The sequence below is a fragment of the Colius striatus genome, chromosome 2 (genome assembly GCF_028858725.1).
Source record: "Colius striatus isolate bColStr4 chromosome 2, bColStr4.1.hap1, whole genome shotgun sequence".
Lineage (NCBI taxonomy): Eukaryota > Metazoa > Chordata > Aves > Coliiformes > Coliidae > Colius > Colius striatus.
Window position 1 is genome coordinate 39330622 of NC_084760.1, and position 18806 is coordinate 39349427.

At 39.9% G+C, this 18806-nt stretch overlaps 2 long non-coding RNA genes across 3 annotated transcripts in view; both read right to left on the reverse strand.

The window, feature by feature from the left end:
- The window catches only part of LOC133624938 (uncharacterized), a 29224-nt gene extending 13379 nt beyond the window's left edge, over positions 1 to 15845 (reverse strand). The window contains exons 1-3 of one of the 2 annotated variants that reach the window (XR_009818202.1): positions 15761 to 15845; positions 14743 to 15688; positions 14160 to 14227 (exon numbers count right to left, since the gene is read on the reverse strand). This is a non-coding gene — a long non-coding RNA (uncharacterized LOC133624938). Of the gene's footprint in view, positions 1 to 14159; positions 14228 to 14742; positions 15689 to 15760 lie in introns of those variants that run through there. The other variant, XR_009818203.1, reaches the window with a different exon arrangement.
- A 1407-nt stretch (positions 15846 to 17252) lies between these two features.
- LOC133624937 (uncharacterized) overlaps positions 17253 to 18806 on the reverse strand; it is a 34845-nt gene continuing 33291 nt past the window's right edge. Inside the window, exon 4 of the long non-coding RNA XR_009818201.1 lies at positions 17253 to 17536. This is a non-coding gene — a long non-coding RNA (uncharacterized LOC133624937). The remainder of the gene's footprint in view (positions 17537 to 18806) is intronic.

An 18806-nucleotide genomic window follows, 5' to 3' on the forward strand; every position in this document is an offset into this window, starting at 1 on the left:
CCACGGTGTCTCAGTGGCAAATCCATGGATCAGTGACACAACCGACACTGAATTGAGCTTCGTGGCCTCTTGGCCAGAACAAAATCAAATGCCATGATTTCACAGCAAGTGGAAATGAAAAATGCAATATAGTGAACAATAACACATATAAAAAAAAATAAATCAGAAAGCGATTTGAAGATACCCCGAGCAGACTGCCATTTGGATGCTGTATTTCATTTTCAAAGAAGATGGCTATTATGTGAAAGCTATGAAATGTGACATTTTTTACCAACTAGCGCTAGGCTTCTTCTTATAGCTGTTACACACTTTATCTGCACGTATCTATGCCTGCGTGTGAGCACAAGAGAGCAGAGTTTTCTTTACAACTTTGCACCACTTGAAGTAATCATACCATAGTATAAAATTATCTCGTGTTCTTTCTCTTTAGATTGTTGGGGATTTTTTACTCCTAAGAATTGGGTTGGCTTTTCAAAGCCACCTGGAGAATATAGACGAATTTCAGCATTGATTCCTTCGTCTTTATGATGAAAGGCTGAGGGAGCTGGGGCTCTTCAGCTTGGAGAAGACTGAGATGATCTCATTAATGTTTACAAATATGTAAAGGGTGGATGTCAGGAGGATAGAACCAGGCTCTTCTCAGTGATGTCCAATGATAGGACAAGGGGCAGCAAGTACAAGCTGGAACATAAGAGGTTACGAAGTAATACAAGGAAGAATTTCTTCACTGTGAGGGTGACGGAGCACTGGAACAGGCTGCCCACATGGTTTGTGGAGTCTTCTTCTCTGGAGACATCCAAAATCCACCTGCATGAGTTCCTGTGTGACCTACTCTGGGAAGCCCTGCTCTGGCAGGGGAGTTGGACTAGATGATCTTTCAAGGTCCCTTTCAGCCCTTCACATTCCTTAATTCTGTGATTCATCTAAAGTACAGAAAGCCAACAGGACCTGTCAAAGGATGGCTCATGTGTAGGACAAAATCTACGTTCAAGATGCTCAAACTCTATTGGCTTCATCTGTTCTCCTAAATTAAATAGTACCTGTCCTGTTAAATGGTTGAACAGTGCATTTTTTTCCAAAGCTAGCTAGCTTTCATCCCAAAAAAACCTTGCAGAGAGAGGTTAGGAGTTAGCGTGGGCAATGGTCCATTCCCAGTAGGCACATTGGATGCAACTACTGTATATTAAACAACTGGTGCTATCATGCCATACCCATAGCTAAAGGCCTTAGCATCGTTTAGTTTTCCATATAGATGTAGCCACTTCATCAACTCACCACGGCATGACTACAGTCTCCTCTAATGCTCTTCAACACATCACACACTACAGATACTCCAAGCAAAAGAATCAGTAAAATGCAGTGAAAAAAAGTGTTCAATTATGCATACTTTTGACAACAGCTGGGAGCAATTGGAATTCAGCACTTATTTATTTGCATTTAAAAAAAGAAGAAAAGAGAAACAAAAAATACTGAGAAGATAGTGTTGAGCCTGACTGTGGATTTAGCATGGCAGTGCATTCAGGTCCTCACTGAGTCTTGCTGTGCGTCCTTGGGAGTTAGACTTCATGTTCCTGAGTCTCAGCTTATCAATAAAACTGCAATGACAAAACATTCTCAGTTCTCAACTAATGTACTCAGCTCATCGGGGTAGTGTGTGTACATCTCTTTTGGACAGCACAAAGCTCAACAGTCTCTAGTTCTCAATTCGGGCCTCTAGGTCTCTGGAACACACCAAACATTAAAGTCGTATATTTTTAATAGCTTTAGTAAATCATCTATTAAAGAGAGAGTTTTCATAGAGCTCACAGCGTGCTTCATCATGGGATGTACTGCCAAAATTGTAACACTTAGCTGTCTATCTTAGGTACTTCTGTGGCTCCCAGAACCATAGTACAGAAGCATATCACAAACTTTAACAGTTTTTCCTCCCCAATAGCTGTGAGACTGTGAAAGCATTGTTATTATCCCCTTTTTACAGCAGTTAGTGGGAGCTGTATCTGAACAAGAGGAGTCTAGCACTTTGGGAAGCACACTACACAGTCCCATTGCCACCACTCCTTCCCCCCTGTGTCCTCACCATGAAGTAAATAATTGTCTGGAGGCTGGAAGGGTCTATGGCATACCCCATCCAGGTCTCAAATGTGAGGGACTGAAGGACCAGGATTGCAGGGTACACTGCAGGGAACATTTCTCCGACTGCCTGGAGCTAGTTAATGAGATTAAGTCATTTGGAAGCCACTGATTTCAATAAGTTTGATGTTAAATGCACCTATGAACTCAGGCTGAGAGAGATCTGTGCTCTTAAATTATAGATGAATCAGATCATAATGTAAGATGTCATTATGGCTATGAATTGTGTCAGTTTTTAGTACAATTGTCTGCATGACCTGTGGGGCTGACAAAACTCAAGAGGCTGACCAAGGCTACAGAGGACATCACTGAGAAAGCCATTTCTCCTTCATAAAATCCAAGGCAACTCTGCAACCTCTAAGCTACTTTTCCTTTTAGATATCATTTCTCTCCTGGACGGGAGAATCAGGGAATCAGAATTCTGGTTTTGGAATACTCTTTTCCCATCTTGACAATAGCTTGACCAGATAGGTTGTCTTGCATTTCCTGGTTACCACAGATTAAGTGGCCTCTCACTTCAGGAATAGGCTTTACTCAACCGTCAAACTAAGTCCTTATTTTAGGACTAAATACCCCATAACGGATGTCTTGGTTGTAAAGAGGCCAGGAATTCTAAGGGTCCTTAGGGGATCTGACAGGGACAATGAAATGTAGTCACTGATTTCTTCCCACTAGACCTTGAAACTCTAGGCAAGGTTCTGGAGACATCACCAGTGTTGGAGATAACCAGAAGGAACTGATGTTTTAAAACACATTTTGGAGTTAAATGAAGCTGCAAAAATAATCTGCATTTTGAAAGAGAAATAAAGATCAATTAAAAGTTAGGTTTGTTCTTTTCAGGTGATTTTCCCAAAGAAACTCTATAAATTTGCTTCCTGCCAAACAACTATAACTTTCCTGGTTCTTCTGTAATGTATATCAGCACTGTCATTATTTTGCTAAGGAGACACACTTGGTAAACAGGCCAGAGGCAGAAGCTGAGAAAACAGTTGGTTGAACAAAGCTATCCTTTCTTTTCCTGATGTTAGGCAGCATTTAAAAGAAACTGAGGTGGAAGCTAGTTTTCTTTTCAGGATGAGGATGGACAACATGCAAGATCTTTAAATGCAGGTCAGCACCTTAGCCAGTAAGGAAGAAGTAATTAAATTACACTTGTCCAGGCTGGTTATTAAGTTGTCCTGGGTGGCTGAACAATAGCCTTTTCTGAAGCTGGAGAAAATACATGTTTTTCCAATTAGATGAAGCAACAAGAAGACAAAGCAATATAAGGATGCTTTAAATGACAACAGCTACAGAGACAGACAATTTCATGTTTGTATTGCTAAGACGGCATGAAAAGAGTTTAAGAAGCCTGTGAAGAAAGAAAGAAAGTGTAAGTAAGGCAAAGAAATTAAGAGGCGTGCTTATAGACAATGTATAAAAGAGACTAAAATTTTGTTATTATCTTTGTATTATGTTTTCTCAGTCTGTGATGGAGTTACATAAATCCAATACCAATAGCTGTAATATCAGTTAGAGTATGGAGAACCTGCTAACAACTCCTACTCCATCTGCCTCTGCTCCATGCGTTCCTCAACTTCAGCCTCCCAGGCCTCAGCCCATGCAGGGCTCAGTCTCATAATCTGGAGGAACAATGGTTTGAGAGGCAGTCATTTGAGATTTATATTCCTCATCAAAGAACATGGTCTTCCAGGACAAAGATCTGCTGTACGTTTTTAGGAACACACACACACACACACTTCACTCTGCATGATATTTCCAGCAAATCTGACAACCAGGTTACTTCTGTATTCCTAAAAACAGATTAATGTGATCATTTCGTTCAGTGTGATATGAACATTTAAAAGATATGTTACTGTTTTGTAACTCCTATCACCACTGCCTTTTACTTAATATATTCAAAACCTTAATGGCACTGATCTAAAAAAACCACTTCCTTTTACTTTGAGGCATGAAGACTCACAATTTACATTCTTGCAAAACAGTTTTCACAAAGCTTATGTTTCACTTAGATGCTGAAAACCTTCTGTTATTTCTGGTGAGATTACTATTTTTTGTTTGTGTCTTTTTCAGCATCCCGTTGCCAGTAACCTATGACACTGTGATCATTTGTGTGCTTGTATGCCTGTGCAAGTGAAGTGAAGGTCTGTCTAAAAGGGAGCAAACACACTTCGTGCAGGAGGTTTTCTATTTTTATATAGTCTTTTGTCCCGCTACTTTACTTCAAGTCTCTTCTCTTCAAGATAGGAACAACTGTTGCTTCAATGGCATTTAGGATCCAATATGACAAGTATGTCTTTGTAATAGATGTTCTTATTCATACAAGATGATACACTCATGTCAGAGAGGCTCTTCTCAGACATGAGGGTGGCCTTTCTATTGAAAACAGCATAATTTGTGTCAAAAAAGTCATCAAGGAAACAAAACAAAACTCCAAGAAAATAAACACAATATGGCAAACTTAAAATATAACTGTGTCTTCCTTTGAGTGGCTAGCTCAGCTGGAGAAAGTTGAAATTACCTAGTTTAATATGACCACAGGGCCACCACAGGATTGGGGTGTTCTGCAGTTTTCCATTAGCAGAAAACTGGGAGAGCTCCGTAATATGTTTTCAATTGGGCATGCACCTAGCACTCCTACATATGGTAAGAGAAAACCAAGAATGTGATGGATTTTGATGATTATACTTCTGATGTATTTCCTCTCTTCTTCTGTATTATTTTATTACTATTAATTTCAATGTAATTGGAAGGGCCTGGCCTCCTTTACTCTAGGCACCATATACATTAATTACAATATGAAAAGATTAAAAATAATTCAACTTTTTTTTTTTTTAATGAGACCAAATATCTAGGTCCAGTAGGTTATCTTAAGACATTCCCCAAAAATACCATTCACAACAACTACAAATTTTTCTCTTTAGCCTCTCCAAGCCAAAGAGCAAAGTAGAAAGCCAAATATATTAAGCAAACATATTAAGAAATTGGAGTCAAGGAGGAGATCAGCGTATTTTTGACAAAAAACAGCAAGCAGGATGTTCCATTGCATCTCAGATAGTGAAGTCCAGATGGAATTTCATTGCTGACCTCAGTTACCCAGTGTAGGGAAGGTGAGGAGAAAACAGCCTCCCAAGGAAACAGGTTAGTGCTTTGTTGTTACCACCAACTTTCTGAATTTTCCAAAGCAGTTACTAGGCAGAATTGGCAGTTTGCAGAGCAGTCATGTGTGTGCTCTCAGCTCAAGGTGTTGGTTGCTAAGTGAACCTGTGCATTTTGCGCGAGCTCCCATTTCCAGGCACTCCCACAGGAGATGCTACAATTGCCCTTTCAGAAGGTGGCTGATGCACAGGAGGTATCTGAGAAATTATCACATTTATCTCATCAGGAACAGATTTTATTATCTTGGGGTCTGCTCAAGGCCTCAGCTTTATCCTAGATGCTTTTTGCTTTTTGAGAACTAGTGCTGTATGTTCCTTTGTGTACTACTTCTCTCTTTGTACCGATTGATTTTCTGGACAAAGGAGGATACAGTTCATAGAACCATGGAATGGTAGGGATTGAAAGGGACCTTTAGAGATCATCTAGTCCAACCCTGCAGAAGCAGGTTCACCTAGATCAGGTCGCATAGGAACATGTCCAGGTGGGTCTTGAAGATCTCCAAGGAAGGAGACTTCACAACCCCTCTGGGCAGCCTGTGCCAGGGCTCCCTCACCTCACAGTGAAATAGTTTTTTCTTATGGTTAAGTGGAACTTTTTGTGTTCCAGCTTCATCCCATTACCCCTTGTCCTGTTGCTAGCTACTATAGAAAAAAGGGATGTTCCAACCTCCTGACACCCACCCTTTAGATATTTATAAATGTTAATAAGATCTCCCCTCAGTCTCCTCCAGACTAAACAGTCCCAGCTCCCGCAGCCTTTCCTTGTATGAAAGATGTTCTATACCCTTGATCATCTTGATGGCCCTGTGCTGGACTCTCTCCAGCACTTCCCTGTCCCTCTTGAGCTGAGGAGCCCAGAACTGGACACAGGACTCCAGATGAGGCCTCACCAGGGCAGAGTAGAGGGAGAGCAGAACCTCCCTTGACCTGCTGGCCACACTCTTCTTGATGTATCCCAGGATGCCATTGGCCTTCTTGGCCATGAGGGCACATTGCTGGCTCATATTTAGCTTATTATCAATCAGGACTCCCAGGTCTCTCTCTGCAGAGCTGCTCTCCAGCAGATCAATCCCCAGCCTGTACTGGTGCATGGGGTTGTTCCTCCCCAGATGCAGGACTCTGCACTTTTCCTTGTTGAACCTCATGAGGTTCCTCTCTGCCCAACTCTCAAGCCGGTCGAGATCCTGCTGAATGGCAGCACAGCCTTCTGGGGAATCAGCCAGTCCTCCCAGTTTGGTGTCATCAGCCAACTTGCTGAGGGTACACTCTGTCCCCTCATCCACGTCGTTGATGAAAACATTGAACAAGACTGGCCCCAAAATAAGACTGGTCCCTTAAAATACTTAGAAGTTCAAGCCTTCTAAGTATTTTAAGAAGAAAGTAGCTGAGCAGATAGCAAAATACACATTCTATTTTTCAAGGCAGTTAATCTATTACAGTTTTGTGGGATTGCAGACACTGTACCTATACTTTAGAAAAGTCTGGACTTTTCTAAAAGCATTATATCAGACATCAGAAAGCATTATATCTTGATTTTTTTTTTTTCTAAATAACACACAATGACAGAACCTCAAGGGTTGGAAGGGACCTTGAAAGATCATCTAGTCCAACTCCCCTGCCAGAGCAGCACCTCCTAGAATAGGTCACACAGGAACTCATACAGGTGGGTTTTGAACCACTGGATATAGAATAGTAGGCTACCTGATAAAACATGATAAGACAATATGTAATTAGCAGGTAAATTCTGCAGAGGTAAGCTATGCCTAATTATATTAATATTCTTTGAACATGTTGATAAATTAGCAGGTAAAGGAGAAAAGATTCCTTTGATTACGCAAAGTTTTTGACAGTGTTGCTAACAACATGCTACTGCTGAAAGTCATACGCAGCCAGTATGAATCAGTATGAATTAAGAAATGGCTAAGAGACAGGAAACAAAGTAAGAAGTAATGGCCAGGTTAAAAATTTAACAGCAGATGCCTTGAGATTTTACATTGTCACTATCATTATTTAAGATACCTATAAACACCTGGAAGAGGAAGATGAACAGTGAAGCATCTCAATTTGCAGATTACAATATATTATTTACATAACTGAGGACTAAAGATCATCTCAAAGAAACTTAACCCACATAGATATCAGTTTAATGAAAACAATAGAAAATAAAGTTCACCATTGAAAACTGGGAATATGTATCAAAATGAAAGAAATTGGGTTACACAATGAACACACAATGCTTTAAACTATGTTAGGAAAGTCTTATAATTGTGATCATGTAAAAAAGACTGCAACTGCAATTAAAAAAGCAAATACAATTTAATAACAATGCCAGTATATGAAATAATGATGTGTCATTATAATATTGTACCCAAATCAGACTCTGTCATGTCAAAAAAAGTTATTAAAAATTACATGTTCAGAGAAAGGCTGAAAATCATTAAGAGCACAGAGGTCACTTACATAAAAACAGAATGAAAAGACTGGGATTGTTGACTTTGCAAATTAGAAGACCTAGAAAGCCTACATAAAAGTGAATAAAATAATGAATTGCTCAAAAAGGCAGATTGCTGGCTCTGTTCTCCTTTGCCAAGGAGACATTCAATGAAAATGAAAGATAATCAATTCAAAGCTGATAGAAAGTAATCATTTTTCATCCAGGCTATGATAAGACTGTGGAACTCACTGCAGCAAAGCAGTCTTGAGATCAATATTCTAGTAAAATCCAAAGAGGAATTTGCTTTCTTATTGACAACAAAAATATCCCCTCTTTTAACAACAATGTAAAAGAAAAAAAGTATTCTGGAAGGAATAAATATTCCAAGGTTTAAGTCAAACTCTGGTGATTATGGAGTTCCTTGGACACATCTCCTATTATGTTCCCACATGTTTGCTGACTCAGCTGGCTTTGGACCATGCCAAAGGCAAAGGTGGCTTGAATGGACCATAATTCTGATCCAATATGGCAGTCCCTTATATTCCCATATTTTTATAAATAAGCTTCAAGGATGTGCCTGCACAGACATTCCCACTCTCTTGGCCTCTAGAGAGGACTCTAACAAATAGACATCATGGATCCTTGTCAAACAGCAGTTCTGCATTTTGGGGGGCAGTTTCCATGACATGGCTTTCTAAATAGCTCTTTCCACAATGCTTTTTTCGTTACACATCAGGCTGCAGTATCTAATGAAGGCAGAAGATTATGTATTGTCAAATAGTTCATAGAGTGAATTTTCTATCTATTCTTTTTCTCGTTGTGATAGATAGCACAACTCTCCTTCCTCTCATTTACAAAGATTTTTCTCAAATGAACTATGAATAATTAAAATCTAACTCCATTTGTTCTTTTCTTTCTTAATTGAAGAAATTAAAGATGTATGTAGTGTGACTTCAAGGACTGCATATGAAAAGATATACATTATTTTATTCAAGTATAGCACTTTAAATGGTACGGCGCATTTTTTTTACTAATTCATGCCTCATTCAAGTTAAATATTTGCGCTATATGTGGCAAATTAAGCTAATAAAAGTAATTTTATTAGATGCTGGTGTTTTTGTCACGTCTGCAAACTCCAATTTTTCCATCCTTGTGCTCACGGAGCAGTAACAATTTCTTTCCTACACTTTTTTTTCCTCTTTTTTTTGTAACCCCAATGTTGAATTATTGCATTTATATTATTAATAAGACTGTCCATAGCTAAATGACTGAAACACAGGTTCATTATGGACATAAGCTGTGTTGCTGCAGGGCACAAGCATATCGTTGACTGTTTGGGGTTAAGAAGAGAACGCCCCAAAGGTCTTGTTGTTACAGTTATTCATTAGGAGATTAGTTGCACCCTCCCTAGATGTATCTCATTATGATGACTTTTGGAGACTGGATACTGGAAGAGACTAATAACTTAACAAGTTCTGTGCTGCTGTTCCTCTGATTCTAATAAGTCACTGTTAGAAAACTTACTGAAGATCATTATTGGAGGCTAAAGAATAAGCAAAACCTAATAGGGTCATTTGCAAATTAATTCCATCCATGGCTAATGAAAACATGATAGACCAGCATATCACTGGATGATTGGATGATTTTTTTAACAATATACAGTTAAAGACCTGTTTTTTACTTTTTTTTTTTTTAGAAACACACAGATGTTGGAATTTTGCATCTCATTGTATTTCAGTGGCTGTACTACCTACCCTCATTTTTAAGCCATAGGGAACTTTATGATATCTTCAGTTGACTATACAAGACAATACATAGATGAATGAGGAGAAGTTGTTCGGTGAACAAAGAATTTCATTGTGTCTCTTTTCCAAAATCCTTCCCATCAGAATACTTGCAGTTCCTCCTCATTTTCTGAAATATGCCACTGCCACTACAACTCCCTACTGTTCCTTATGGCATAAAATCCCTCTCAATTTCCCAAAGCCACCTCCAGATCTTCTTTCTCCACTTTGCTTGCCTGTGAAACGGGTGAAGGATAGATGATGGTCTGTGGTTAGTTCAGCACTGCTTAGTGTTCAGTGACTGCTGCATGGGGAGTGGCCAGTTAGCCATTGACAAACAGAATAAATAAGGCTTGAACTGTCCTTGACATGACTTCAGCTGGACAAATGATAGATCCTCTCATCTACCAAGCCGTTGATTTTCACAAAATTTGTTGTAACATAATATCTTTGAAAGCTTTACTCCTCTGTCAAATAGAGCTGAAATTGGCCCCCAGGTTCAGAAGTTATAGAGGGAGATGACAGACAGCACGATGGCGTAAGCCTTGTTTCCTTAGGAAACTTGGCTAAAAATACCAAGCCTTAAAAGCGAGAAAATGAAGAGCAAAAGACATCATAAATTCTACAGTGCTCCCATGATAAACAAAAGTACATTATCCTTGCCAAGTGCAATGGAATGAGACTTCACCCCCGCGTAACAGCCTGTGAAGTGCTGACTGCTTGTTGAAGTCAACGGTGCAATAAGAAAGAGATACACTGCAGACTTAGCAACACACTTAACTCTATTCAATGCCCTCTATTAGATGTTGGAAGCTAATGTCATAAATTAGTGTCTGCAGGATCTGACAGGGATTATTGTTCTATGTTCCAGTGGCTGTCACCACAAATGGAAAACGTGGGTTTGTAGCTCCACTTTAAACTTGGCCCTAAACACTTGAAGTCTTTGGTGATATTCACCTGGTATGAAGACAGACATACTGCTGGAGGTGCCCATGCTAGGAAGCTGGTCATCCTAGCCCCTCACTATTGATGCTGGAGAAAGACTGGCTCTTCTGAAGAGCATCTTAAACCAGACTGTGCTGATTCATCCTTTGAAGGAGTTTCTAACTCTGCTGACCAGTAAGAGGATCTTATACTAATTTCCTAACTTAAGTTTCAAAGATTGGTGTCTACAACTAGGTGGGAAAACTACCACCCTTTAAAATGCTTGCAAAAAGACTGTGTTTTTCTAACATTTTCACGCTTCATTTCTTCTTCTCTTTAATGGCACATAAAGCAAAACCTCCTCATTTGTTTATTTTTTTCTTTGAACACCAGTATCACTTATTCCCTTGCACAAGACTATGGAGCACTTATGTTAGCCACAGTTTCTTTTGCTGGCTCTGTGAAAATGAAGCTAAAGCAATGCTGATCCATGCTTCCTGAAAGGTCTAAGATGCATCACTCGGGTTCAGACTTTGTTACAGTTTTGATAAAACAACTATATGTTGGGCAACTAAGAGCCCAGGCTAGAGCAATTAATTTTAACTCATTATTTCTAGCTCCTTCTGCACTGAAATGTTTAGGACTTGATGTTTCTGTGAAAGCAGTAGTTTAAATAAAACTATTTTTATGTTTTTATGTACCCATTTTTTATGTATCCAGAAGAACATACCTTATCAGTCTAAAACAACTGAAAGGCACAGTAATTCAAAGGCATTTTGAGTCTGAACTAGCAGACTACCAATTAAAGGGGCAAGACTAATCAGTTGTGAGTTGCATTCTAGGGTAACTGTTGGTGTACATGGAGAGGACTGTACTAGCTGAGCTTCTAAGTACTGCACAATTTCAGTTTTCTCAGCAAAGTCGAGACACTCTCCAATCTCAAATGTGTGCATACTTTCATAATGACACCATGCATGCACTAAAAACCTGGTTGACAACATATTGATTTTCAGACAAGTTATCCTGGCTAACAAGATTGCAACAAAGTTGGTAGTTCTATTCATGGGCTCACAAAAGGCTAAACTGTGGCTTCACCGCAGAGGAAGAGGAGGGACAGCAGGATGCTTCTCTGCCAAGGAGCAGAATGAGAAACAGACTGTTTCAGAGGCCTGTCCTCATTTCCCTCCAGCACAGCCACCTCGGCTTCATTCTTTTGAACTGTTTGTTTTCCCTCAGGTACTTGCAATACCTGCTGGTGGTGCAGAAGCTTGACCTAATCTATCACCTCTGCACATCCACGACAAGCTTATTCCCTCAATGAAGTTTCTTTCCACAATGCATGAGTCACCTAACACCAGAAAATGAGAGGAACGTTGCACCAGTTGTATTAGATGCCATGAATGAATGTCCTGAAAGGATGGCAGAAATAAAGATGAATGCCCCGCACTTTTTGTCTCCATACTACTAAACAGTTAGTTTAGGAGCAACCAGGCTGATAGCCCTCTTGAGGAAAATCCACACCATGTCTGTGTCTTTAGACCAGAAATGGTCCTGGAAACCATGCGTTCAGATCTAATCAAAGCTTTTCAAAAGCACAGCAGGTACCACCAGCATGCAGGCAAATTTTGGAATTTGCACCTCCCATTAAATTCCTCACATGGAAATGGAAAACAAGTGAGATTGTCATTTATAGAAGTATTCCTTTACATTGCAAAGCGGTATGAATAGGAATCAAATATATTGTGTTGCATATATATAGCTAATATGTCTTTGCATGTGTGCAGAGTATCTTGTGTGAAAGGAAGTGCTTCAATATTTGTTCAGTATTTCATCTCCCAACACAATTTCAATATGTAAAACAAATGTTACTTATACAGCACACTCTTGTAAGTCGTACAGATGTAGTTTGTTCCACCAGGCAGGATTTATTAGTCACAAATCCTAGACAGTTTGTTTCTTTTCCTTGTATGTTGCAGTGTTCATAAGACAATTGAGTCTGGGGACTAGAAAACATCCTCATATGCAAATCTGCATATAAAGCATACGTTCTAATTTATTGTTTGAATATTAGGTGCTGTGACAAGATAAGTCATATGATATGTAATTGGCCCAGTGAGGATTTATTGGTGTGTATAATGTATACACCTTTATTAAAGTAGAAGAAAATTACTTTGTCAATCATTTCTAAGAGAAAAGGGATCTGGAGAAAGCATTCATTCTTCTACTGTTTCTTTTGGCACTGTAGCCCTTTCTATGCACAACTATGCTTTTAAAAATATTGCTACCGTACTTTAATCATAAATAATACAGAAGTTTTCTGACTGGATGCAAAAGATGATTAGATGTGTTCACACATGCATGTGCATGCGCAGACATGCAGACAATATTAGTTAATCATTTACAACTAAAAAATGCAAACAGATAAAAAAACAGATTGGAATTACATTGCTGCCCTGTTTTGTCAGAAGATCTATAGATATAAAAAAACCAAAGGCAATACCAGCACTTCTGGCACATGTGTTATCGATATGCAAGCCATTCTGTATCTATGTTGAAGTCCTTCCACTTTGTTAGAAATACGAATACCTATATAATCACCATAGGATATAAAAGTATTTGCTTTTGGCCTTATCCACAACATTAGCTTGCTCACAAACATCTAAGGAAAACATAGAACAGGTAAAGTCTTTCCTTTTGGAGTGCAGACCTGCTGTCAAAGCCCTTTCAGTTCCCCCACTCAATGCAAGCAACAAGATCAAGACTCTCTGCTCCTGCCTCCTTACATCACCTCCTGTGTCAGCTTTCATTTGGTTGTACACTGTTCTTAGGGACCACAACAAATTTCGTCACAAATCAGCCACAAGATAGACTCACATAGCAGAGTGGAAAAGGCTTTATCTTTGGGTATACATGGAACAGATTCGCCTGTGACTTCACTGGAATATATGCTGGGATTTTTGTAATGGGGAAAAAAACAACCCAAACTAAAAAACAACTAACTTGTCCTTAATCAAAGCTAAAGTCCATCTCTGGCTTCTACAGGCTTCTATGTACAAACATCTTATAGTTAAAAATGTTTACTAAGTACTGATTCACCCTATCCATCCTGGGCCATCCCCTCTTTGGCATTCAAAGCTAGTTCTTAAACTAGATGAACATCCATTTGTACTACTCAAGAGAATTTTAAATATAACAGCTCCCCTTAGAGCTGGCATTTCAATAATACAAAGATCCAAGAGAGTCCTAGGATAGCAACAATTTGTGTCACTTCCCAATAATGTTAGTTACATGTACATACATGATCAATTGTAGATCTACGTCAAGAGTGGGGAAGGGCTTTGCAGAAGATACCAAGTCAGGTAGTAACCAAGTACCAACCCATCCCCTTATTTATTGGCCACCCATTTCATAGTCCATTCACTCTGAGCATGAAGTCACAGGAGGCTGTGAGCCCATGCCAGCAATCCTAATAAAAAGCATGTAGACCACGAGGCTGCCCGGGCTCAGGTCTGCTCTCAGAGTGAAGAGCCGGTAGACGATGTTCCCTAACAAGATGTCTCCTGAGGTCTGCAGTTTGCAAAGATGAGAATGTTGGCCAAAGTCTGGTGTCCTAGGGCAACTCTGACTGCAATGCAGAGGGAAAAAAGTCAGAGTCATACCAAAGTCTGACAAGGCAGAGTCTCCACCATTCTTTATGCCCCATCACTTACCTTTTGCATCCAAGTATTCTTTTGCTGTGTTTTTTTTTGTTCATATGTAACTTCTGAACCACCAATGAACTTGAGTCTTTAAAAGAACTGTAAAATACAAGGCATCACATTGCCTCCTGTCCCCTCTCCTAGGCTGAGAGAAATCTGTAGATCACTCTTTAGAGCCTGCCAGCAGAGGTAAGAGCAGCTGACAGGTGCCACTGTTTCTCATCCTCAGTGCATAGATAGGGGGGTAAATGGGTATTTTTCCAGTGTGATTAACAACTAAAGCCAGATGGAACAGGATGATTCATTTCAAAACAGCTACCCTTCCCCATCACCCCAAGACAGGGGGCCTACACCCAAATTGTCTCTTGCAAATAGTCCCTGACACATGCTAACATCAGCACCACGCTTGAGCATCATTTGGGAGCAGAATGATTTATGTAGGCCAAAGCTGTACCAGGCTCTATCTGCAAATACAACAAAATAAACAATAGTACTCCAGTGATGGGACATGTGCCCTGAAACTTATCTTACTAATATGGGTGTAACAACAACCTGTCCTTGTACAAATACCTGCCCCAGTGTTCCTTTACTGATTCCAGGTACTGTTCACACACCTTCTCTCAGGTCTTTACCAGGATTTTTGTACATTTCTCCTTCCAAACCACAGATCCAACTCTGAGCTCGGGATACCAGCCACGGTGGCCATGTACATTTTCCTCTTCCTGCTGTTCTTCACATCCCAGACATTCATGCTGCAGGAGTCCCCAGCTTGCCTCACCTTCTCAGAGTACTCCCGGGATCTGAAACCTTTAGGACCTAAAATAACTCTCCGGTGACAAAAAAAAAAAAAGCGCATATGTATCAGAGACAGTTTGGCTAAATGGAGGCAGCTGTGTGCAAGAACAGCACTTCCCTGACACACGGGCAACCTATCTGCCAAATTCCAAGTCCCTGCCTGAAATGATACTTAAAAGCAGAAGAGGCAAAAACTTTCTAATAAAAGAGCAGTGGGATTTTTGTTTTAATATTGGCAGAAAAACATATTTTCCCTGACCCGGTTTTAAAAAGTGCTGGTTCATTTTTTCTTTAAAGCTTCCTGAAATATTCAACTAAACACAGATGCTTTTCACATTGTGGGAAAATTTTAATCCAAATTATTACAGTCTGGCAAAGTTATAAACCATAGAAAACCGAATTCAACGATGATAAGGCTGAGCAACCTTAATCATAGGCTTTGCTACTGTAGTTAATCCCCAGAGGGGGTTATTACACCAATAATAATTTTAAAAGATTATGGAATTACTTAATTTTTGATTTCTTGTCTTGGAGAGATTTCTGGTATAAACATTTTTTATGTCTAATTATGATAGGAGAATACAGCACTAGTAAAAGTTATTGCAGCACACACATCACTCAGATTGCTAGATTTTGATGAGAAAAAAAGGTTTCCTGGTGGGGGGACAGTAGAAGAGGTGCACAGACCTGACACGTGCTCCTAAGCCTGGGTTTTCTTCCACAGGATAATACAGTCAATAGTAGGCTGGTGACCAATTCACATTTCTGTATTAGAATATGTTGTTTTGTTATCTTTAGACAACAGAGGGAAAATTTGGGGGGAAAAAAAATACGTACATTAATTTTATTGCTTTTTAAGTGCCATAATGCTGTGAACATCATTCCTTAACTGGCAGAAAGATGGGCCTCCCTGCACCATTTCAAGTGAGCACACATTTCAGACTAGAAAGCAAAAAAAAAAAAGTGATAAATCACCCTTCCAAATATCAGCCACCATTATTAGCATCATTGTATCAGGCAAATGAATTCTGGTTTTTGAAAGCTTCAAATTTGGAAGAAGAAGTAGCTGGTTTTAACTTTTTTTTTAAAGCAGACCAATGTTATATTTGCTCATTTAAGCTTTATTAAATTCAAGTTTGCATCTGCCTCTTTTTCGTACCATTTCCAAATCCTAAATAAAAGCATGTCCTCCCTGCTAGCTGTAACAAACCACTATTTTCAGTTATTTCTCTCTTGATGTAAAACCTTCCACCCTCAAAAAATTAGCTGATAGCTCTATATAAAAAGCATCAACAGTATTAAAAAAACCACAAAAGCCCCCCAAAACCCCAGACTCCTGGCCTTTCCAAACAGGTTGATATATTTGTAACAAAATCTTTACCAAGTGCATGTATCTTCTTTATTGCTCTTCATAAACAGGCTATTGGATCCTTTGGACTTCCACGTGAAAAATGAAAGAATTTCCTCCCATTCTTGCTTCTCTTATCTCATAATTGTTTTGTTCAGAGCAGTAGGAGAGACCAATATAAATGTCTCTGCTGTTTTATTTGCCCTTTTCAAGCTCATTCATACTTTTCTCGAGGGCATTTTTTTCTCCTTTTCCTTTTGAATTTGTATCTGTTTACAGCTCCGTACACACAAGCAAGCTAAATTGTTCCAGATTTTATTCCAGAGCCTTATGTAATACACATAACAGAAAAAAATATCTTTAACAGTGAGATTTCACAGCATTTTGTAATGATGATATGAGCTCATGTGAAAAATGTAGGGATATGTTCTGCCCTGAGCATACATGTACAACTGAACTTGTGTTCCCAAACCTGTTAATCTCCTGAGTATGCAACATCAACCATCCTTTCTTCCAGAAATCTTGGGCTATGCTCTTACAGCCCATGTTCTGAGCTGATAAGGAAAAGGATGCAGGAGACAGCTCAATACCAACAGCTGAAATCTCGGTCCTGCATGATAGGATTCACAATGCACGCATGTCCTGAAATATGGCAAGTACAACTGGAGAAAGCAAAGAGCTGTTTCAGGAAAGATGTTATTTCTCATGACTTGAGAAATATAAAATGTGGTGTGGAGATTCAAAGAAATCCCAGGACAGGACACTGCGTTTGCATGGCAAGGTTTTGGTAGGAGAAGGTGCAGGAGGCTATAGGAGAGGCTTCTGTGAGAAGCTGCTAGAAGCTTCCCCTATGTCCAACAGAGGCAAAGCCAGATGGCTCCACAATGGACCTGCTGCTGGCCAAGGCTGCATCCATCAGTGATAGCGGTAGCCCCTGCAGCCCATGGAGATCACAGGGGAGCAGAGACCCACCTGCAGGCCGGGGAGGGCCCCACGACGGAGTGCGTGGATGCCTGAAGGAAGCTGTGAATCTGTGGAAAACCCACACTGGAGCAAGTTCGTGGCAGGACCTGTGGACTCAAGGACAGAAGGGAGCCCATGATGGAGCAGGTTTGCTGTCAGGACTTGTGACCCCATGGGGTCCCATGCTAGAGTAGTTTCTGAAGAACTGCAGTCAATGGGAAGAAGCCACGTTGAAAAAGTTCATGGAGGACTGTCTCTCATGGGAGGGGCCCCACACTGTTACAGAGGGACGAGTCTTCTCCCTGGGAGGAAAGAAAGCATAGACAATCTGTGATGAACTGACCACAACCCCTATTCTCCATCCTCCTGCACAAATCAAGGGCAGGAGAAAACCAGAAATATAGTTAAGCCTGGGTAGATGAGAGGTGTGGGGGAAAGATGTTTTAAGGTTTGTTTTTTTACTACCCTACTCTGTTCTGATTGGTCATAAAGTAATTTTCCCCAAGTTGAGTCTGTTTTGCCCATTATAGTAAATGATGTGTGATCTTACTGTCCTTAATTCATGAGCTTTTTGTTATATTTTCTCTCCCCTGTCCAACTGAGGAGGTGAGTGATAGAAAGACTTTGGAAGACACCTGCTGTCCAGACAGGGTCAACCCACTACACCAATAGAGATGTGCTTCTTACAGCTGAGCCTTCTTGCCATATAACTGCTAACTGAAGTAGACACATGCTGCTCCTGTCTTCCCCCACCATCTTTGGCTAAGAGAAAGTGCTTTCAGTGTCTCTAGTAGGCAAAGGTTAGAGAGGATCATGGGCAAACTTAACCTATGCCTATATATATAAATATAATTAATTTTGAATTAAAATTCCATAACTGACTCATTCTCCCATAACATTTGCTAGCTGAAATCTGGCACGGTGCAAAATCTATGCCTGTGTTTTCAGATGACAGCCTGTAAGGATTAAGACTGGTATGGGAATAAAGGTGATATGCTATTAATTATACAACAGAACCGGCATTGAGAGTCTAGACAAGGAAGTGTGGAAACAATCTCTTCAGGGAAATTGTCATTTGGTGTTTTTTTTCTATCCCTTTTTTTCTTCTGTAGGTTCTTATACCTTGCTCACATCTGCAGCATGCAGTGGAGCATTAAGCAATGCGAATAACATCTGTCAAACGTGTGGTGTCTGCTTATGTGAATGCTTACTTGGAGTGTTCCCAAGGCTTGGCAGCTGGTTATCTTTTGTGATCTGGAAATCAATCAAGGGGGACTTCTGCCAAATCAGAGATTTTTACATTCTTCTCCTTACTCATCACAGCAGACTGTCTTTCTGAGGTAAAGATTACTAAGTTGTGGGACTGACAGAGACACTCATTGCCTAGGCAAGGTGTCTCCTATGCTACTTCATGAGGTGAAGTAAAGCTCCAGCTTTAGATTTAGCTGTCCATATTGTGAGGGTGGAACATTTTATCCAGGAACTGGGAAAAACTGCCTGAAATCTTTTATTCCAGAAGTCATCCAAAACTGACAATCCTGCTACTGCACAACAGCTCTTCTGTAATCATCA